Consider the following 23,676-nt stretch of genomic DNA (forward strand, 5'->3'; position numbering starts at 1 on the left):
CCCTTCTGTAATTGCAGATTCATTATTCAGCACCGGGCAACTACGCATCCAGGGCTCCAGATCTCAGAGCCCTCCAGACGCCCCCGGGCATATCAGGTGAATGTGACAATATAGCCACGAATATCAGAAAAATGGCCAGAAAACAAAATGCTTTCTTGCCCACTCAGGCCCTCACCAAGTGCACCCCTCATCTGTGCCAGCTCCGCCCCCTCCCCAGATGGCCTCCTCACCTCTCCTAATCTGCCCACAAACACACACTGTTTTAGTGACCCAGTTTGCTTTTAGATGTCAGCTAATCGCAGATATAGCTGAGGTTACAGAAAAGCTTTGTGTTCACTTGGTGTACTCTAACTACCTGCCCACCTCTAGAATGATGGCATGTGCATGTTATTTGACCTGCAAATAGCTTTTTTCAAGAATTTCATTTTCCGATAACCTCATCTGTATCCTCGGCTATCTCTCGCATCGAGCAAAAACAAAGATGGCGGTTTCATTTCTAAAAAAACACGGTTTTGCCAATTTACCCGGAATATAGCTATCTATTTTGGAGAATGGGGGCACACCCTTCTCCGTCAAATATTTAAAACAATACTGCACGGAATAACCCCAAACCACAAAAAGGCCTCCAGTAGATGCTTTGTGCCCAAGTTGTTTTGGACCTGGTCCAAATCCGTCCAGCCGTTTGGGCTGTGTGGTCCGTCCAATATCGAGCTTGCTTGTCTATGGGAAAATGAATGGGAAGTGGGCTGCAACTTTTTGTTTTTAAAACTTTTTGTTTTATTTGTTAAGAAATCTTTCCCAAACAGTGCAGTCTGGGAAAGCCTGGGCGTCCCTAATTGTCTTCATAATTTTGACCAAATCCATTACACAAATCAAAGGTTGTCAGCAATAGAATCTTTCGAGGTTCCTATGGGAGTCTGACTCACCTTAGGTATAGGGTGGAGACTGCTGCCCTGTAACATATACTGCTTTAGGAGCTGTTTTGCAGTCACTGGGGATATTTCAGAGTTTCTGTTGATGTTTCAGAGCTGGAGCATTTTCATTCAGTTTAGAGGTGATTTCATACAGTGCTGAACAGAATAAAATGTATTTTATTTTTGCAAACGCATCTAAAGGGAATTATCTGTATTTCACAAAAAGATGTGGTAAGGAATGCTTTCTAGGGCTTTGGAATTCGGATGCAGACAGATATAACTCTGCCAGGCTCATCGTGACTTGCACGTTTTTGTTGGTAGGCCTTGATTGAATACGTGCTCACATTAAGACCTGGTTTATTGGAATAGATTACTGGAGCATTAGAATTTCTATTACATTTATTGGTACATTTGTAGGGGAAAAAAAGAGTCTGCGGTGGGGATAGGAAGGCATGGAAAAGTAGTATCGTTTACAGTACAAACAGCTGCTGCTTCCATTTTGTTGGGTTGTACCATTAATGGATTGTAGCATAGTACAGCACCCAATAAGGCTGAAACATGTCTGGGGATGCTTGTGGTCTCATGCAGAAGTGATGTAATCAAGCAGTTCGGGCTGGACTTCCTTTTTTGGGGTGGGAGCAAGCCAGATTTGCATATGGTCTTTACCCTTTTGTAATGGTTTGGAAGGTGAAAACGATGGTCTGGGGGGGTTTCCCATAGCATTACCAGTAAGATTAATTCCATACCTTCCAGCTGAAAGGAAGTAACTAAAACATTCCAATGCGAAAGAACGTCTTCCTCGAAGAAACAAATGCATTTTTGCCAAGAAAGCAAGTTTATTGCTTGCTAATGACCGGGAGGGGTTAGTAAGTTCCTTGGAGAAGAAAATGAACCTGATTCTCTCTCAAAGACAACAAAGTTATAGTTTATATACCCAGTTAGACAATTTACTTTATCAAAAATATTTTGTTACAAAGTCAGCCCTGAACCCTCCATTTTCTGACTCTAATACAAAGTAATGTAATCGCCCTAGCTCTAAAACCCCATTGAATACATTCACGTACATCCTTTTTGACAAGTGATCTTCTTCCCTTGTCATTAATGGTGTACTCCACGTAATAACTCTGTTTATTTTCACACCATGTGACAGAAACCCATTTAACCCAAATGATGATTGTGCAAGGCTTTCCTTAAACACTTTAAGGCATGGGGAGGGTGAGAAATAAATAAGCATGCCTTTGAAGCAGCAGTAAAAATCCTTATCCTCCCAAGTGCTCCAGGCGTCCCATAACATTTGTCAAGCATTCTTGCACATCCTATTCGCGACTGCCATTTCAAGTCATATAGCCTTCGGCATATTTCCCTGCACACCCATAAACCATCAGCCCTCAATGTAACCGGACCATTCTGGTCATTAAAAAACAAGCTTTCGGGCTCCTAGGGAAATTACACTTTGCATCCAGGAACCCAATCTGGCCATATAAATCTAACAAATGGCTTTCCATTCAGCTCTCACCTTCAGCCCTTTGCGATGTTATCATACCGATATGCAGTTCACTTTCTACCCCCTTCCGTGACATGGGTCATCCAGCTCTCCAAACCAAGCAAACAAACATTGTCTGCAAATTAAGGAACTCTGTGGCCTATTAAAACTCCAAGTAGGTGAAGTCTGCATTCTGCTATGTCTCCTTGAATCCACAATAAACCCCCTAATTCCCAATGCCCCAAATGTGTCTGCAATTTAAACCATTGTTAAATTCCCACATGTTAGTTTCCCCTTTAATGAACTGCTCTATCGCATGCATAAAGCTCCTCACTACATACTTCTCAGCGCTGAAAATTGTTTAGGGGTGCTGCCTTTGGTAGGCGTAGATATTTCTTCTTCCTGCTCCACTGTATCCGGTGGTCTTAAGGTTGCCATTTGGCTCTTTTTCCTCGCAAGGGCTCTTTTCACCAGTCGTCGCTGTTTACGTGAGTAGAAGACGTCCACATTCGTAGTGGTGTTAGAATCAATGTCTTCGATCTCCGGGCAGTCTGGCTGGATGGTCTTCTCTTCCTTGTGAGGCAGATCACTGTTACCGTTATTTGCTGAGGGTAGGGTAAGGGTGACTTCCAATATCCTCCCACACATCTTTAGTAGGATGTTTAGAGCAAATTGCAAAGATGCAACTGAAGATTGCAAGTCACCCAGGGTTATTTGACTTTCTCCTTGATCCCTACCACAATCAGGTTCGGAAGAATCCAAATGTACATCCAATTTAGGAGAAGCAGATAGACTGTTGTATGTGTCACGCTGTGTGTGAGTAGGCAGATGTTGGTAGCTATCATTCTGGATAGCCGAATTGCTTCCTGGGTAAGGAGTCATAGTTCTCTGCATAGATAAATACAAATCCAATAATGAATTGTTATCTATTACACTTTCATCAAGTGCCTCCATAGGGGTATTCATACCAGAGCCCCCCGTAGATTTATCCATCAGGGGTGTTGGTGTTGTAATATTAGCGGTAACAGGGAGTGAGAAGAAATCAGTGATTGCACCTTTCTCCACAGGTGCTTCTTTGGATCCTTTACTTTTGTTTGTTTTTATTGTTGGAGTTCTGCTCTTCTGATTACGTAGATTATATCTCGTCGCAGACATTTCCTGACTGAAAGCATAATGGGTCTTGAGATGCTTCTTTAATAACCTCTGGTAACTCAATGTCTCGTGGGTAGAGACACTGTTTAGAGCAGTGTATTAACAGTTCCCTGGGCTAGGTATGCCTACAAGCTCTATTGCAAGCACCCGATTACAGTTTTATAGAAAATAGAAGTTCAATAAACAAATGGAGTTCAAATAGTCACAGGGAGCAGATTATGTGTAAGGTATGAGGCCAGATTCCAAGGGTGACCAACAGTCTCCTAATATGGTCAGCGTATAACTAGGCCTCCAGACCTAATGCAAAATGCAGATTAGGTCCTTCCAGTATAGGACCTAGGACCTAGCAAAGGCCAAATCAAAACTGCCCAGAAGCGAAAGGAAAAGAGTAGCCGGGTTTCCTTAAAATGGATCTTACCAAGTGCCAAGTCCTCACATGGGCGCTTCTGCTAATAAGCAGATTTCACTGCTCCGAGCCGCCCTCCGCTTTTCTCCGCTTTCCTGTGATTCCTTGAACCGCCCGTGAAGCCCTCTGCAGCCGCTGCTCCAGGCGCAGGGCCGCCGTAATTCCGGGCCGTGGTATCGCGGTATAACGGCGTATATCCGCCGAGGGCCCACTGCCGATTGCCAACCCCTAGGCAACGTGCAAGGGGGCCGCTGATGTAAATAATCAGTATACTGAGGGTAGCAGGGGGTAGCAGGGGGCTACGGCAGCGCTTCCCTTCGGCTTCCTTCGGCAACGCTGTACTCTCCCGCAGCCTTTGCGGTTAGAGTAACGGACCTATTGCCGTGATGATTCACGTCAAGCCGCACCACGTTCCAGCGCTCGTAACAGAGTAACAGAGCACAAACACTGGCCGCTTCCGACGTCCGACCCAGTGTATCAAGTCCAGTATTTTGCTTGTTGTTAGTGACCCTCACAGCGCTCAGCAATGGACGTGGACGGACTGCACAGACTTTTTTTTCAGCAGACAGCTCCTGCTGGAAATAAACAGTGTAGAAAGACTGGAAGGGCTGACAAAACGAACGTGCAGACTGCACAGACTGCCTCCATTCGCCTTGTACTTTGCACAATACATCATATCCATGCCACTGCTACTCTGGTTGTTGCCTACTGTGACTCTAACAATATATCCAACTAAAATACAAAGTAACATTAATTTCAATTCTTCTAACTACACTGAACACATATGTAGTTGCGGCATCGCCTCTAACCCAACCACACCACAGCCTAGTACAATTTACGTAAAGTAAACCTCTTTTCGACCCCAACACAGCCATCACGTCTTTTGTTTTGCTGTAGTCACCCAGAGTCGGACGGGTATGCCCAGACGTGGGTCCCGTTGCCTGCTGGACCTGGAGACCCAAACTGCTCCTCGCTGATGAGGCCCAATAAGGCCAAAACATGTATGGGGTGCTTGTGGTTTCGTGCAGAAAGGATGTGACCAAACAGTCTGGGCTGGACTGCCACTTTTGAGGTGGGACAAAGACCTATTTGCATATGATCTTTCCCTGTTTGCAATGGCTTGGCAGGCAAAGAACAGTGGTCTGGAGGGATGCCCAGAGCAATGCCAGAGGTTAAGATTAATTCTAAACCTTCCGGCCATCACCTCTTTGGTTTTGGTGTAGTCACCCCGAAAGGGACAGATATGCCCAGACGTGGGTCCCGTGCCTGCTTGGCCTAGTGACCGAAGCTACTCATCGCAGATGAGGCCCAATAAGGCCAAAACATGAATGGGGATGCTTGTGGTCTCATGCAGAAGGGTTGTGACCAAGCAGTTTGGGCTGGACTGCCCCTTTTGGCATGGGACCAAGCCTAATTTGCACATGGTCTTTCACTTTTTGTAATGGCTTGGCAGGCGGAGAACGATGGTCTGGAGGGTTGCACAAAGCAATACCGGAGGTTAAGATTAATTCTGAACCTTCCAGCCATCATCATTTTGTTTTGCAGATTCTTAACTACGGTCAACCTTCCATAACATTGGAGTCTGGCACACGTGGGAATGTATCCCATCCTCCCGTGTTGAAACAGACCATAGTTCACGTCAGAGTTTTGCAGAGCTCTGTTGAGGTGCCAACAGAGGAGCTGCCACTGAATCGTTTTTAGAAAGGGATGTGCTTAATTAGGAGGGTTTGGAGTTGCATCTCTTAGTAGTAGGTCAAGGTTAGCAGAGCTATGGTTAATCACCCTTGTTAGAGATGAAGAATCTTTCTCGAACTTGCATGGTATTACCCAAATTGGTCGTTTCAAATTGACTGTATGGTACAACTGGCCGAATTCAGCTAGTGCCATTTGGTCATTTTGAAATGGACCAATTTGGGTAATCACTAACAAACATGGGGAGCGGGGGTAGCGGGGGTGTCCCCAGCTTCTGGAGGTCAGGAGGCAGGGGACCAAAAAAATGAAATTAAAATAAAATAAACATGAAAAGCAGACCCTGCGAAGTCGGATCCGACATGCATAGGAGGGACAGATCCGGCGCTGAAGGGTAAAAACCTGCATGGACGGCCAAAAGGTAAGTAGGGGGTGGGTGGTGGTTTTTAATTAGAGCCGTCATGACCGCAGCAAAATTGCCTTCACGGCCGAATTGACCATGGTCAATTCGGCTGCGAACAAGCGTGCCACGGCCAAAATGTATACATCTACTGGCACACCCACTGCATCTCCCTCAACCCATTGCCTTAAGAATCCAATGGTAGCAATGGTGGCAATTAATCTAGTGAGGGTGATGATCAAGACGTTGACTATACTCTAGCCTGTCACAAGAGAATGTTGCAAGATACTTCTGAGCACAAACCCAGCTATAAGGACAGAAAAAGGAGAAAACTCTGTAAAGGATGCCTTCCAGCACAAGCCCCACATGCATGCGGATTATCCACAAACTAAGTTACCTGTCTACACTTTGTTTGCAACCATAGTCTGAGATCCCCAGTTGCCTGTTGCCTGTCATTGTCAAGCATTGGCAGCCTCAATTAGGGTGTCGCAGTAACTAGTGACCCCCCTAAAGCCCTTCTACGCTTTGTGCTGCACCATGTTTTCTTTCCTCTTGCCTCTGCCCAATAGCCAAGGACACCTACTGCCACTGCTTTGGGCCCACAGTGCATACCTTCTGAGTTCAATTTTATTTGTTCAGGTTCATTCTGTGCCAACGTCTGGTATCCTGTGCGGAGCCAGGAACCAATATGAATCCTCATCAATGCTTGGCCGTATGAATTGACCTCAAGCACAGGAATGGGACCAACATACACAGCAGCAGCGCCCAGGAATCAACTAGCAGTTGCATGTTGGCACTGCCTTATAATGTCATCTCAAAAGTGGGTGGTGCATTTAAGCCCACAGCAAAGTACTCACAGCAGGAATCAGAGCTATGGTAGTTGCAAGGGAACAGTAAGTATGTGCCATCCCAGTCACCATGAGTCATTTGAGTCCAGCCAGAAATATATTAGTTGATGAATGCCAAATGGGTGATAATACTGCAAGTAGATATTATGCCATATGCTTAGTTAAAAAAAAAGGTTTTAGAGAGTTGGTGGCAAGTGCTGATGCCTATGGGAAAATTCCCATGCAAATTATTTTGCAAGCAAGGTTATACCTGAGTTGGATGATGCAATAGTTCTTGCGGTGACAAAGACATTGCACAGGTTGGAGGGTTGGAAAGCCCACTTCCCAGTGGATAGGAGGATCGCCAAAGCACTGACTAAACTACTGTAACTGCACATTGTGTCACCTTCCACTCTAGTGGTGACACTGGTGAGAAAGTGGGTCTTCACAGCAGCAGCACGCTCTCCACAAAAAAAAGCTGCTTATTGCGTTTCAGGCTTTAATGCAGGAGCCGTACAGGTGCAGACATCTGGGATAAAGAGTGGATAGTGGACCAGTGGCTAAGTCCTCAGTAGCAATCCTTGACTTTGCGGCAGTGCCTCCAATGTCATTTCTGTCCTAAGGCTGGTGAACACCGGGCCTGTCCTGTGATTTGAACATATTCACTATCTTATGGTGACCTGATTTGTCACCAGTTGTTCCCCTGCCTGTGATTTGCTTGCCATGGCATACAAGATCTGTTCTAATTTCAGTCATTTCATACAGCACCAGGAATGCTGTGTGAGCGTTGCAGGTGCAACACAAACACCCACAGCCCTATCGGAAAATATCTGTGATGACCCACTGGAATTCAGTGTTGCACGTGCTAGATCACTTGTGTGAGCAAAACAACGCTGTAAGTGGCTACAGCAACAATCAAATTTGACCATTGACTAGGACCTTCTCAACACAGACTCAGTTGAGGTTTATGCACAAAACCTTCTATGTGCTACGACCCATTGAGGAAGCAACACAGCATGCAAGCAATATCTGTGTGTCATTTAGTGAGGCATTGATATCATAGTTGAAAATGAACCTATCCAAAAGGACAATGGTACATGAAGGTACGTGCAAGACAGGCATTGTGCAGCTGGTGAGTCAAATGTCAGTCTTTCAAGGTGATCTAATTATTAAACAACTGAAAGAAAACATTGAATATTGGCATCTTTCCTTGACCCCCACTTTAAGGTGAAAGTGGCAGCATTGCAGACTGTGGGGTGTTGGACGGCACATCGAGAATCTTTATTCAAAAGAAACATGCCTTACCTTCCCTAGTCTATGGGTTTTCCTATCTAACAAAACTAACAAAGGTGCTCGTCATCTGTTTTGAAGTTCAAAATAACACAGCCTGCCCTCCGTCCAACTCTAAACTACTCTGTTCCTACCACTAATAGAAAACAACAAAAGACCAGGCGAATGACTCCCTTCTCCTAGATAAGCTTCTTCAGCTTTGGTATGAAATCTTGAAACCAATAAGGCTTGGCTCAGTCTTTGCTGTATATCTGTTTTTCTTTCTTACCCGCATTCACAAACTGACGTCAGTCTGTCATTGCTGCTCATTGCTACTGTGAGCGGATTGGCTACGGTAACACCATGGGGCCAATTCATAGAATTCGGCGCACAAGTGGCGCACGCGGCTGGCGCACAGTGTGCGCGTGCGAATCCCTGCGCCAGCGGCGTGCGCCAAAACCCATTTCCGCGTACAGCGTATTCATGGATTCCAGCCACCAAAACCAGCCGTGGCGCATAGTGGCGCAGCGACCTTGCAGCAGCGCCAGTTACGCCCCCAAGAACGCCTTCCGCGCAGGGAAAAGCCATCAAAATCCCCAATCCAGCGCAAAGGGCTGCGCTAACCCTTTACCAGCACGGCAAGCGGGCTACGTGTATTCCAGGGGTTCACGTGAAGTCACTCACGCGATCGGGCCTGGGGGAGCGGGCTACGTGTATTTCAGGGGTTCGCGTGAACTTTTTCACGCGATCGGGCCTGGGGGAGCGGGCTACGTGTATTTCAGGGATTCGCGTGAACTTATTCACGCGATCGGGCCTGGGGGAGCGGGCTACGTGTATTTCAGGGGTTCGCGTGAACTGATTCACGCGATCGGGCCTGGGGGAGCGTGCTACGTGTATTTCAGGGGTTCGCGTGAAGTTCCACACGCAAATAGCCTGGGCGCGTGTATTTCAGGGGTGCGCGAGAAATTCTACACGCGAATAGCCTGGGCGCGTGTATTTCAGGGGTGCGCGAGAAATTCTACACGCAATTTCAGCAGGGTACGTGTATTTCAGGGGTGCGCGAGAAATTCTACACGCGATTTCAGCAGGGTACGTGTATTTCAGGGGTGCGCGAGAAATTCTACACGCGATTGGCCTGGGTACGTGGATTTCAGGGGTGCGCGAGAAATTCTACACGCGATTGGCCTGGGTACGTGGATTTCAGGGGTGCGCGAGAAATTCTACACGCGATTGGGCCTGTGCGAGTGGGGCAGTGTATTACGTGGGTGTGCGGGAAGTTGAAGAGGTGAATTGCCAGTGTGGGTCCTCCCAGGTCTCCCCTCTACCCCCTCCACGACCTCTGCAGGCAGCCCACACCACAGGGGACTACCCTGCACCCCTGGTCATGTCCCGCAGGCAGCACATCCACCATGGGCCTGCCCCCCAGCCAAGCCACATGTCCCCTTGCACCCCCACCCCCCAGCAGGCCCCCACTCATGTCCCCTTGCACCCCCACCCCCCAGCAGGCCCCCACTCATGTCCCCCTGCACCCCCACCCCCCAGCACTGTGGGGCACCTGCCAGCAGGCCCCCAACCATGTCCCACTCATGTCCCCCTGCACCCCCACCCCCCAGCACTGTGGGGCACCTGCCAGCAGGCCCCCAACCATGTCCCACTCATGTCCCCTTGCACCCCCACCCCCCAGCAGGCCCCCACTCATGTCCCCCTGCACCCCCACCCCCCAGCACTGTGGGGCACCTGCCAGCAGGCCCCCAACCATGTCCCACTCATGTCCCCCTGCACCCCCACCCCCCAGCACTGTGGGGCACCTGCCAGCAGGCCCCCAACCATGTCCCACTCATGTCCCCTTGCACCCCCACCCCCCAGCAGGCCCCCACTCATGTCCCCTTGCACCCCCACCCCCCAGCACTGTGGGGCACCTGCCAGCAGGCCCCCACCCATGTCCAACTCATGTTCCCCACCACCCCCACCCCCCAGCACTGTGGGGCACCTGCCAGCAGGCCCCCACCCATGTCCAACTCATGTCCCCCACCACCCCCACCCCCCAGCACTGTGGGGCACCTGCCAGCAGGCCCCCACCCATGTCCAACTCATGTCCCCCACCCCCCCCACCCCCCAGCACTGTGGGGCACCTGCCAGCAGGCCCCCACCCATGTCCAACTCATGTCCCCCACCCCCCCCCACCCCCCAGCACTGTGGGGCACCTGCCAGCAGGCCCCCACCCATGTCCAACTCATGTCCCCCACCACCCCCACCCCCCAGCACTGTGGGGCACCTGCCAGCAGGCCCCCACCCATGTCCAACTCATGTCCCCCACCCCCCCACCCCCCAGCACTGTGGGGCACCTGCCAGCAGGCCCCCACCCATGTCCAACTCATGTCCCCCACCACCCCCACCCCCCAGCACTGTGGGGCACCTGCCAGCAGGCCCCCACCCATGTCCAACTCATGTCCCCCACCACCCCCACCCCCCAGCATTGCGGGGCACCCTCCACCAGGCCCTCGCCCATGTCCCATCCATGCCCCCCTGCACCTGGGTCCCAACAATCCCCATTCATGTCCGTAATGGCCATCCTCCCCTGCCAAAAGGCACAACCAACTATCACATCCACCCACATATCAAAGGCAATTACATGTTACACACCCAATGTAAATAATGCAAATGAACACATGTCTGTCACACACAATGGCTGCAAGAGAATGTTAAAACACCCAACATGACATGCATGAAAGCAATGAGATGATACGACACATTGAAGGATGAAAGTAAAAATGTATTGAAAATCAGCTAGAATGGAAATGAAATGAGAAAAACCACAAAGAAAAACAACAAAAAGAAGATGAATGTCCATGAAAAAAATCCAAAAAATCAAAAAATCCATAGAAGAACCATTTACAAGACAATCCCGGGTCCATGAGCCCAACCAAATGAAACCGAACTATGTCAACTAACTAAAAACTGAACTATATACAAAAAAGTGGCGCATTGTCCAATCGCAACCAAATAAAAAAAAAAAATTCAAAGGAAACCTACCACTAACTATATAACTATATACAATGGCAGCGGGCAAGTCCTGCGGCTCACTCTGTGATGTTGCCGGCCAGGGCATCATCGAACTCCATGTCGATGTCCCGGAGGCGGGACTCTGTCCTGGCCCCGAGGTCTTGCAGGGTCAACCCCGTGTCCACCTCAAACTCCCTGCGAGCTTCCTCGAGGCACTCAGCCCGCCTCAACGCCCGACGCATGGAGAACTCCGCCCTGACCATGGTGAGCCGCTCCTCTTCCGCCCGCTGCCGCTCCGCACCTATCCGCTGGACCAACTGCTCCCACACGGAAGACACTGCCATCCCAGGGTTCTCCTGCCCTCCGGCCGATGCCTGCCCCTCTGATCTTGATGGCCCCGAGCCATGATGCCTCCCACGTCGAGCCTGCTGCTGCCTCCGACGCCACTGCCTCTGCCAGCACGACGGCATCCAGGCTGATGGAATCCACCGATGCCGTCGTGCACGTGCCCTGCCAGATGATGCCGGCACATCCTCCATCTGCAGGGGGACAGTTGCTGGTGTGTCCACCCCTGCTGGACCTTCGACTCCCGACTGTGGCAGGGATGGGGTCCCCACCGAGCTGGCTGCGTTGGTCGGGGCAGGTCCACAGGGGGCCCTGGTGGCATCTGGGCCGGAAGACGGCATGGAGCACGACTGGCGCATAGCCCCCACAGAGGAGGAGAGGGTCGCCAGAAGGCCACACAAATGTAGGAAACCCCCGACCATGGCGGCTCCCAAATGGTTCACGTACGCACGGTGCTCTTCGTGATGATGTGCATGCTCCTCCCGGGAAGCATGCACCTCATCACGAATGCCAGCCGTGCGCAACGCGACACCAATCAGGACCCTCTCCACACGACCAGGGGTCCCCTCGTCCGCAGGTAGAGGAGTGTCAGATGACATGGACATCTCCCCTACCTGCGGACGGGCCTGGGATGGGGCATCCCTGCTGGTGCATGGTGGTGCAGTCACAGTGTCAGGGACAGTGACATGCACAGGCACCCCCACGGCGACCTGTGCTGCCTCCTGCCCCTGGCCTTGGACTGCACCACTTGCACCAGCGGGGATGCCCCCACCAGGCCCCATGTGTGGCTCAGTAGCGGCCTCCTCCCCCTCTGTGGAAACCACCAACCTGGATGTCTCCACGCCGTCTTCCGCCGGTGCAAGCCCCTGTGGGGGCTCACCCACCCCTTCCGCTGCAGCCGTGGCGGCATCCCCGCCGCTCTGCTCCACAGCGCCTTCTCCGCCCTCTTCTTCACTTGCCACTGTGTAGAGGGAGACATAGAACACAAGCATCAGGGTACTGTACAATGGTCCCCTAGACAGGAAGCAACAGCAGATGAGTGGCACTGTCATACATCACTTCCATCATGTCCCTCCACAACACATGGGTCAGTGCAGGCAAAACACATACAGTAACAGGCATGGCGCATGCCATGGACATTGGCATACATGACCAAGGGACTCATGATTCATACAATGTTGGTTTTAAACTCACATGCATCATGGGTCTTGCCATCACATGCACACACCTCACCGTAGTTCCATCCATCTGGCCTCGTACACCACAGACGCAGTGGATACAAGGATGACTAGGCTGCATCAGTGAATATGAACATTGTCACAGACATGTGTCATGCATCCATGGCATTTACAAGTCACAGACACGCAGGTCAGACACACACACATGGACACCATACGTGTACATGGGACCAGCACCCATCCCTCACCCCCACCCATGTCCAGGAACAGAGACTGCCATGCTTCCATGTGTCCATTCCGCACAGAGCCCCCCATGTTGCAATAGAACACATCACTGTACTCACATGCCTGACCATGATGTCCCTGCACACACACATACGTACATGGCCTATGTCACACATACAGGCAGGTATCAGACAACCAGCACACTGCAACATGCCCTGTCTCACACAGCAATGCTTGGCCACTTACCGGCCAACTCCAGATGGGTCTGCCTCCGAAGGATCTGGGCGTGGAGCGCTGGGTCTACGCGTTCCAGGACCCTCAACTTGATGTCACTCAGGCGTGCCCGGCCCCCCTCCGCGAGGCGCCGGTCCTTATTGAGGGTCCTGGACCTCAAGTCCTCCCAGCGCTTCTTGATGTGCTTGATGTCGCGGGTTGCCACCCCCTCCGCGTTGATGGCAACCACTACATCATCCCAGATCCTCTCCCGTCCTTCCTTGTTGGCGCATGGTCTTCCGAAGAGGGCATCATAATGCCCCAGGACATGCTCCACCAGGACACCAACTTCCTTCTCACTGAAGCTGGTGGCCCTCTGCCTCTCTGGCTGGGGGTCGCCACTGGTCTCAGATGGTGCTTGCCCCGACATGGCGACCCCCGAGGCAGGCGTGGGTGGGCAACTGGGTCCTGGGGCTGGGCTGTGGAGCGATGGTATCCCAGTCGGGAGTCTACTGTTCCAGCAGGGGTGGACACAGCAACTGGACCCCTGCAGATGGCTGATGTGCAGGTACCAAATGGCAGGGCACGGTGGCAGCAGGCAGGCAGGCAGGCAGGCAGCAGCAGATGGCATGTGGGAGGCTGCTCGGGGCACTGGGGGGCAGTGATTCGGCCTTCTGGGCAGGAGCGTGGTCTTCCGTGTGTATTCGCGTGGCCAGCTTGATACAGAGTGATTTCGCACGTGAAAAATCTGCACGTCAGCGTGTAATTCGAGGAAAGGCCCTTAGCGCGTAAGCGCGTCTGCACGCATACGCATTTTCATTGGACCAAAGGCCCTCAGCGCGTGAGCGCGTCTGTGACGTGACGTGCGAGGGTGTATCCCTCATTGCACGTGATGACAGAACACACGTGGATTTCAACCAATCGCGTGTGAAAGTTCACGGCACCCCGGAACACACGTATCCTACTATAGCTTCAGGCGAAACACCCTCACTTGGCTGCGGGCCAATGATCCTCACGACTAACCCTGCCATCTAATCTGATCATGCCAGTGCTATAACCTGACTTCCATGCACAGCCTTAAATTTGTAAATATGTAAATGCAACCGAACTGCCCCTACGCACAGTATTAATATGTAAATTTGTAAGCCTTCGCTCAACTATATGTATATATGCACATCCCACACAATGTAACTGTAAATGCAATGCACTTTTTCTCATGCCTATCTTATTCTGTAACCAAGTTTTTAAGTAATCCTATCTTCCTGACCTCTGTTGCGCCCTGTTACCTCTGGGTTTTGCGCGCTATACTAAATAAATAAACAAACAAATAAACAAACAAACAAACATACCCAGGCCAATCGAGTGTAGAATTACTCGCGCACCCCTGTAATACACGTACCCAGCCCAATCGCGTGTAGAATTACTCGCGCACCCCTGTAATACACGTACCCAGCCCAATCGCGTGTAGAATTACTCGCGCAACCCTGTAATACACGTACCCAGCCCAATCGCGTGTAGAATTACTCGCGCACCCCTGTAATACACGTACCCAGCCCAATCGCGTGTAGAATTACTCACGCACCCCTGTAATACACGTACCCAGCCCAATCGTGTGTAGAATTTCTCGCGCACCCCTGAAATACACGCGCCCAGGCTATTTGCGTGTGGAACTTCACGCGCACCCCCGGAATACACGTACCCAGCCCAATCGCGTGTAGAATTACTCGCGCAACCCTGTAATACACGTACCCAGCCCAATCGCGTGTAGAATTACTCGCGCACCCCCGGAATCCACGTACCCAGCCCATTCGCGTGTAGATTTTCTCGCGCACCCCTGAAATACACGTACCCTGCTGAAGTCGCGTGTGGAACTTCACGCGCACCCCTGAAATACACGCGCCCAGGCTATTTGCGTGTGGAACTTCACGCGCACCCCCGGAATACACGTACCCAGCCCATTTGCGTGTAGATTTTCTCGCGCACCCCTGTAATACACGTACCCAGGCCAATCGCGTGTAGCATTTCTCGCGCACCCCTGAAATCCACGTACCCAGCATTCGCGTGTAGATTTTCTCGCGCACCCCTGAAATACACGTACCCTGCTGAAATCGCGTGTGGAACTTCACGCGCACCCCTGAAATACACGCGCCCAGGATATTCGCGTGTGGAACTTCACAGGCACCCCCGGAATCCACGTACCCAGCCCATTCGCGTGTAGATTTTCTCGCGCACCCCTGAAATACACGTACCCTGCTGAAATCGCGTGTGGAACTTCACGCGCACCCCTGAAATACACGCGCCCAGGCTATTCGCGTGTGGAACTTCACGCGCACCCCCGGAATACACGTACCCAGCCCATTCGTGTGTAGATTTTCTCGCGCACCCCTGTAATACACGTACCCAGCCCATTCGCGTGTGGAACTTCACGCGCACCCCTGAAATACACGTACCCAGGCCAATCGCGTGTAGAATTTCTCGCGCACCCCTGAGATCCACGTACCCCGCTCAATCGCGTATTTGACTTCCCGCGCGCCACTTTTTTGATGCGCTGGGACTCTACCGCCTGCCTTCGTGTGGCGGCCGTGTTTCAGCTTGTGCGTGTCTTTGCCTGTGCGTGGCTTTGCCCTATTCGATTCCATGAATACGTGTGGTTCGAGTGCGTGTGGGCGTTCCGTCTGCTTCCCTGCAGTACATCCCCAGTTACGCCCTTATTTTCCCGTGTTGTTCCCCATTCCGCGCGTTACGCCCCATGTCCCGCCCACTTTCTGGTGTGTGCGCTGAGGTTGTGCGCTTTCACTGTGCGCGTCGCGCACGCCTTTCGCGATGTTGCAGTGACTTGTGCGCCATGCATGGGTTTGGCGCACATCCCGCGGTGAACACGCGCAGGGACTTCCATGAATCGCACGCGTGCGCCTGTTTTTTTCCGCTTGCGCCTGCTTGCGCCTGCTTGCGCCTGCTTGCGCGAAGATTTTCGGCGCACGTTTGTTCCATGAATCGGCCCCCATGTGTCTCCACATTGACGCACCCTGGTGCGAAGCCGGCGCGATGAGAGCATGTCAAAGCTGTGTCTGGGTAACAGATGGACTTGACTTGGCTATTGCTGCAAGGTTTTAGAAAGCAATATGGACCCGGCTCCTCCTGTCACATTATTTCCCACAAATTGGAAACAAACCCTTGGTGCCGTTTGGCCCGCGTGAAGGAGGTGGGCTCTTCTTTTAACGTTATTTTAACAAATGTATGATCTGTGGTTGCCCACGGAGCATTTGTTCACGATGTTCTATGTGATCAGTCCCCAGACGTTGTGTTTAACCGAGACTTGGCTCAAGGGATGCACCCGCGCCCGTGTTGGTACAGGTGCTTTCAGGGGAATAGAAAAGGGAGGAGGGAATGAAATTATTTTTAAATCTAAATTCCAACTGTCTCGTATTTCATTACCGCATGATGTAGATATGGAAGTTCTATTTGTTTGTTTTGCTGTATCAACAACGTTTTCACTTACACTTCTTGATCGTGTACAGGCCGCCTTGCCCTCAAACAGGGATTTTTAACCCTTTTTTAGATTTGGTGGCAGAATTTCAAGTGAAGTATTCTCATTTAGTTGTTCTGGGTGATTTTAATATTAAGTTCAATCTTCCACATGCCCCCATCTTAACTTTTGAGACAACGCATGTTTAGGTAATACTATTGATTTGGTGTGTTCTGATGATTCCCGGATCAGTGTTCTTTCTCTTGAGCAAGTGGTCTTGTTGGATCATCATTTAGTGCCCTTTGTGTGGAGGCTCCCTCTACCAACTTCTACAGTACTTTTTTTAAAAAAACCTTTATTTTTGACTTGCGCATCCCTACACAGCTGTTACACGAATCCAGTAATAACAAAATATTCAATAAAAATGGGCATTTTGTCTCTACATTACATATTTAAACATTAATTTGGCACATTATTGTGATGCTGGAAATGCATCGGAGGGACAGGGCCTGCGTATCCTTGTCCTTTACTGCCTTTTATCGTGTGTTCTGTCGTGTTTTCCATGCAGGAGTTCATGTGGGACTCCTGGTGGTGCAGCTCTCTCTTTTGGTTTGGTGAACAGACCCATGGGATACCCCTATGGCACCCATGGGTGGGGGTACAACCCTGTGCCCCAGTGTATGTTTTTGGGCACCTGTGTGTGGCCCACAGAGCAGGGTATGGGCTGGTGGCAGCTCCATGCTGAATTTGACAGGTGCTCTGAGTTTCGTCCATTTTGGGATACCCAGGCCCTGACATTGTAATCAGTTGATTCCTGATAGGAAATAAGATGGGGACCGTGGCCTCTTGCTTTCTATTGCCTGTAACCTTGTTTTCCCAAAGTCCTGGGAAGCCCTGACTCTGTCTCTTCCCCCTGACCGACTGTTGGGTCGAAGATCCATATATGGTGTTGTTGTGAAGTCCAGGCCAGACTGGCTGGAGCCTTCCCAGTGACTGAATGTTGTGGGTACACCCTATGGGTGGGACCTGGGTGAATGGCATGTGTGACGAATACGCATTCTGTGTTGTGGGTGTCTAGTATCTGGTGTTTGACAAAATGACTGAGACAGCCCTGCACAAAACTGGCATGAATGCAGTGTGGAGTGCTGAATGGCTGGGTACTTGTCCCAATAAACATAACTTGTTGTGAGTGTCTGGAGAGAAGTGAATGGCCTGAATGCACTATGCACCTGATTGGCTACCTGCCTGCATGAATGCCCTTCTGTCATGGTGCATGCTCCCAAAACCCTGAAACTGGTGAGCCCATCCCTGACTTTGGCTTCTTTGGGGACTTCCCAGGCCCCAGCTAGGCTCACCTGGACTCAGTCCTGGCGCCGCTGGCGCCAGGCTCATGGTAGGTGCTAAATACATGGGCCATATACTTGGCTCTGAGAGGCTGAGCCATTGAGTACGGGGTGTGGCTTGGGACTACTTTACCTGGAGACAGGATACGGTTAAGGGGGACTATTTTCCTGGGACTACTTGCAAGGCTATTCAAACCGCACCCTGCAAACTGAACACGCTTCGCGTTATCCTGCACTCCTGCAGCGTAACGCTCACTGTGTCAGCTCAGGTCTTGCTTCCCTTCTGCCACGCCCGTCCAGAGTCTTCTTTCCATCGGCACCTGAGAAAAGAGAAGAACAGGAGTTAGAAACGCATTGAAGGCCTTACCTGCAGAACATCTTGATCTCGCCTTCTGCTTACCCACGGACCACCGCATCTGTACAAGAGCAGAACTGAAGGTACCCTCTTGGGTAGCTACTCACCTGAAATCGGCCACCTTTAGGAACTCCATCGAGCAGTTCTTCATCATTCCAGCATCGCGCCGCAACTCATACCGTCAAGCGGCTCTTCCATCTTCTTCCTGGAACTGCGCCGCACCTGCCGAACAGAACAGACAAAGCAGGTTAGTCGCACACAGCAAGGAAAGCTAAATACAGCGAACAATTAGCGCGCCCCGCACAGCGCTATACTTACCAGCTGGAATCCTGTTCATCATCGTCAGGACAGTCATCTGTCATTCGAAAGCCGCTTAAAGCCTCACCTGAAAGACAAGAACGAACATTAGATATCTCGAGCAGAAAGACTTAAGGCAGCTATTTCAAGGAGTTATTGGAACAGAGACTTACCTGCTTACTCTGGCCTTTCCACTTCAACAATCTCCATCGGATCAGTGAAGTAACTAGATCTTGGAAAGACTGTGAAACCGCGCCCCTGCCAGAGTGTGCAGGAGGGAGAGCTCACCCATTAAAAAACCAAAGTGAGCCAGAGGAAGAGAAGGGAAAATCGGAAGGAGGGGAAAACCAAAACCAGTTCCATTCAATTGGCTAATATCTTGTTTCGACTTGCAGACGAACATCTCCTGAGGCAAGAACGAAGGGAAGACGCGAGCTAGCACCCTCAGTTAAGCAGAGCAACACCAGTGCAGACACCATCCTTCGAACATGAGCACGCCCCCGTGGAAACCAGCTGAGCATGACAGAACACAAAGCCTTACACAAATTCTCTACCTGGGCGCCATGGAAACCTTGGAAATGAATCAGCTAGCTCAGCTTTTGGGGGAACTCAGGGCTGAGGTACATTCGGCTAGACCGGAAACAAATGCCTTACGAAGAGAACTGATTGTGACCAAGGATCGCACCGACGATCTCGCCAGACAGTTGCTCCAGACACAGGCGGGGCAAGCGCCGCTACCTGGGGTGGGGTCAATGGTACCCACCGCATTTAGCAATCCAGTTCAGGTGGTCCTCCCAGGAGCTGTACCCTTGGCACCTCCTGAACGATTCGCTGGGGATCCAAAAAGGTATGCAGTGTTTATGAATCAGTGCAGTCTACATTTCCTATGCAGGCCAGGGGCTTTTCCAAACGACCAGTCCAAAGTGGCTTTTGTACTTTCATATCTCAGTGGCAGAGCTGCTGACTGGTCGGTACCGCTGGTCAGTCGGGATGACCCCATCTTGCGAGACTTCCAAAGATTCCAATTGGATATGGAGAAGCTGTTTGCCCGACGCTGCCAAGGTCAGGCATTGGACAATGAGCTTTTGTCTTTGCGTCAAGGCAACCAGGATCTGCTAACATACATTGCAACCTTCAACAGACTGGTTGTGGAAACTGATTGGCCGGATGACAAAAGAACAACACTGTTTTACTGCGGTCTGAGAGGGGAGTTAATGGACGTTTTAGCTCAAGTGGTAACCCGCCCAGAGACTGTGCTGAGTACATAGACTTAGTGGTCCAGCTTGATCACAGACTGCAGAACCGTAAGGCAGATCGAGCTAGAATCGATTCTAGAGTATTTGTACGCCCAAAGGAAAACGCCTCCAAAACCACCGACGTGTCAGAACCCATGCAAATCGGAGGAGTGCGAGGGCCGTTGTCCAAGCCTGAAAGGGATAGGAGAAGACAACAACAGCTGTGTTTGTATTGTGGGTCGGCCAGCCATTTCCTTTGAGAGTGCCCAGTGAAGCCACTTAAAAAGGCAGCAGGAGTCGCTGGTAAAGTTGAAACAGAGTCTGAACCGGAAAACTTCTCTGGCCGGCAGGCGCAGAGGTCTGCTTGCCGAGCGAAAAGAAGGACTCCCAGACTTCGCACCTAGTTTTGCCTATGGTCCTTATAAACCACCGACAACCGTCTCGAATGCATGCAGTCAGAGCATACATTGACAGTGGTGCCATCGGAAATTATATGATCAAGAATTGGCTTTGAGGATGAACCTTTCCCTTTGCGAAAAGGCAACAACAGACTTAGTCACCACAGTCGACGGAACTGAAATTGCTTCAAGTCCAGTAACGCATTCTACGACAGAGATGACTCTTTTGTGCCAAGACGGTCCTCGGGACACCATAGTGTTTGATATAATCAAGGCTCCGCAATTTCAAATAATTCTGGGAATGCCATGGTTAGAATCACACAATCCTTGCATAGACTGGCGTGCCAAGAGGCTGCCATTCTCAGTCAACTGTGCTCAAACTTCACTGGAGCGACAACGATCATGAAACCAACCAACTCTCTACCGCTGGTATATCAAGACTATCAAGATGTATTCCAAAAGGATCAAGCCAACACATTGCCCCCTCATAGGTCGTATGACTGCCAGATCGACCTTGTACCAGGAGCACAGATTCCGTGTGGGCGAATCTATGCACTCACAGAACCTGAGAACCTGCATTTGAGAAAATATCTAGACCAGTACCTGGCTAAAGGTTTCATTCGCCCATCCAAGTCCCCGGCAGCATCACCCTTATTCTTCGTGCCTAAAAAGGAAGATGACCTTAGGACTTGCATCGACTACCGCGCATTGAATCAGGTCACTGTTAAAAACCGTTACCCGTTGCCTCTGATTCCTGACCTATTGGATCAAGTTAAAGATGCCCGAATTTACACCAAGTTAGATCTCCGCGGAGCATACCACCTGGTGCGGATCAGAAAAGGGGACGAATGGAAGACCGCTTTCCGCACCAAATACGGGCTATTTGAATATCAGTGATGCCTTTTGGCGTTTGCAACGCCTCAGTGGCGTTCCAGTATTTTATGAACAATGTTTTGGGAGAAATTATTGATGTGTGCGTCATAGTATACATCGACGACGTTCTGGTATACTCCTGTTCAGAGCAAGAACACGTAAAAAACATGTCTGGGCAGTTTTGGACAAACTTCGACAACACAAATTATTTGCAAAGCTGGACAAATGTTTTTTCCATGTTACTGAGGTCGAGTTCCTTGGATTTGTTCTAATCCTTCATGGTGTGTGCATGGATTCACGAAAAGTTGATGCCATTCTCACCTGGCCGTCGCCAACCTCGATTAAAGGAGTTCAAAGTATGCTCGGATTTGCAACTTCTATCGTCGTTTCATTCCTGGATTTTCGCATCTAGTGCACCCCATCACCACACTGCTGCACAAAAACAAGCATTTTCAATGGTCCGAAGAGGCTGAGAAAGCCTTCCAGGAGCTAAAACAAAGATTCATCTCAGCCCCGATCCTGAAACACCCTCATCCAGATCTACTGTACATGGTCGAAATGGATGCTTCCAGTCTGGCAATGGGAGCGGTCCTGTCACAAAGGGACCCCAAACTGGTCAACTGCACCCAGTAGCCTTTTGGTCACGGAAGTTTACGGCTCCCGAGTTGAATTATGCTATTACAGACAAGGAACTGTTAGCCATCAAGGCTGCTTTCAAAGCCTGGCGGCATTACCTCTTAGGAGCTAGGCACACCATCGCAGTAATCACTGACCATCGCAACTTACAGTACCTGAAGGTGGCAAAAGCTCAATCATCTCGCCAACTCCGATGGGCATTGTTTTTTGCTGAGTTCGACTTTGTAATTACTTATCGACCTGCCTGTCAAAATGGCAAGGCAGATGCACTGTCCCGTATAGGAGTAGACAAGGAATACGCCAATCCCGACCCAGTGCCCATCATTCCTGGTGAAAAGATTCTTGGAATTACTACGTCTCTAACGTTAGAAGACATTCAAGAAGGAATCTCTCATCTCATGGATTCCAACACCCTAAAGAATTGGCCAACCAAAAGTCCTCACCATTCAGTCACAAACCAATTACCCTGTTTTCGAGGACGTCTCTATCTACCCAGCAGAGAACTTCAGGAAAAGGTTGTCTCACATTACCATGACTCATTAGTGGAAGGCCATCCTGGAATTGCAAAAACTGAGGCCAAGGTCAAACGGCATTTTTGGTGGCCAACATGGCGTAAAGACATCAAACAGTTTATACTATCCTGTGGAGTTTGCGCTCAAAACAAGGTCCAGAAAAAAAAATCACCAGGCCTGCTTCATCCATTAGACATCCCACCTACACCTTGGCATACCCTATCTCTTGATTTTATATCGGACCTTCCTCCTTGTAACGGGTTCAACACAATTTTAGTAGTGGTGGATTTGTTTTCGAAAATGGCCCATTTCATCCCACGAAAAGGATTACCCTCAGCTTCAATTCTGGCTAAAGAAATTCTGGAGCAGATTGTCCGAATTCACGGATTTCCATCCATCCTGATCGCAGACTGTGGCAGCCACTGTATCTCACGATTCTGGAAGAAATGTTGCGAATTAGCTCAAATCGACGTAAGACTTTCCACCAGTCACCATCCCCAAACTGATGGCCAGACAGAGAGGACAAACCAGACCTTGGAGCAATATCTTAGGTGCATGCTACATCAAACTGAAGGCAGCTGGAAGGATATTCTATGGATCACCGAGTATGCCTATAACAACTCCCTACATTCCAGTACAGGTCAAAGACCCTTCTATACAATCTACGGATTACACCCACGAACTTCCAATCTTGACCCGCCGCAACTTCCAGAAATGCCATCTGTGAAAAGTTTGCACTCTCCCATCTCCCAAGCCTTCAAACAAGCGACAGATCATCTAAAGCAAGCTGAGGAGAGGTATAAGAAATCAGCCGACGTGCATAGAAGTGAAACTCCAAGATATCACGTTGTGGATTAAGTGTTACAAACTTGATGGTCGTGCAGAGTATGGGCAACCCCTCTGTCCCCAAGTATCACACTGACAACACCAGAAATACTGTCTGTGTGATCTTTGAAGCCACAGGTGGAAGTCCGCAAGCCTGGACGTGGGACACAGCCGGAAGAACCCCTTGAGCGCTGCAAGGCAAGGTGCAATTGTGGTTAGAATGCAGGACAAGGTAAAGTATACGGAATGCCAAATACAAGAACACAATGTACCTGTGAGGATATGAAGGTGGTTCTGAAAAAGGCCGACGAGGCGTTGGCCTTTAGACGGCTGTTGGGCCAGGCAATGGGCAAGGTGAACACCTAGTGCCGGACCGTAATCCCAAATTGGTACGTGATTCGTGGAAGAAAACCAAACAGTCCGAGGTCAAAACATTCGATCCAGGTAGATAAAGGGTTAAGCAGAGCAGTCCGTTGGGCGAAGCGTAGCAGTCAAACCGGTAATCCAGAGTACAAAAACAGTTTAAGGGACAAGCGTAGCAATCCGTGAAGCAAACCGTGGTCAGGCGATGGGTAAGTTCCTTGGAACGAAGAAATGGGCGACACGTGATCCAGACGAAGAACAGCTGTGAA

Source organism: Ambystoma mexicanum, chromosome 7p (genome assembly GCF_040938575.1).
Source record: "Ambystoma mexicanum isolate Mex_15411 chromosome 7p, UKY_AmexF1_1, whole genome shotgun sequence".
In the NCBI taxonomy this organism is placed as follows: domain Eukaryota; kingdom Metazoa; phylum Chordata; class Amphibia; order Caudata; family Ambystomatidae; genus Ambystoma; species Ambystoma mexicanum.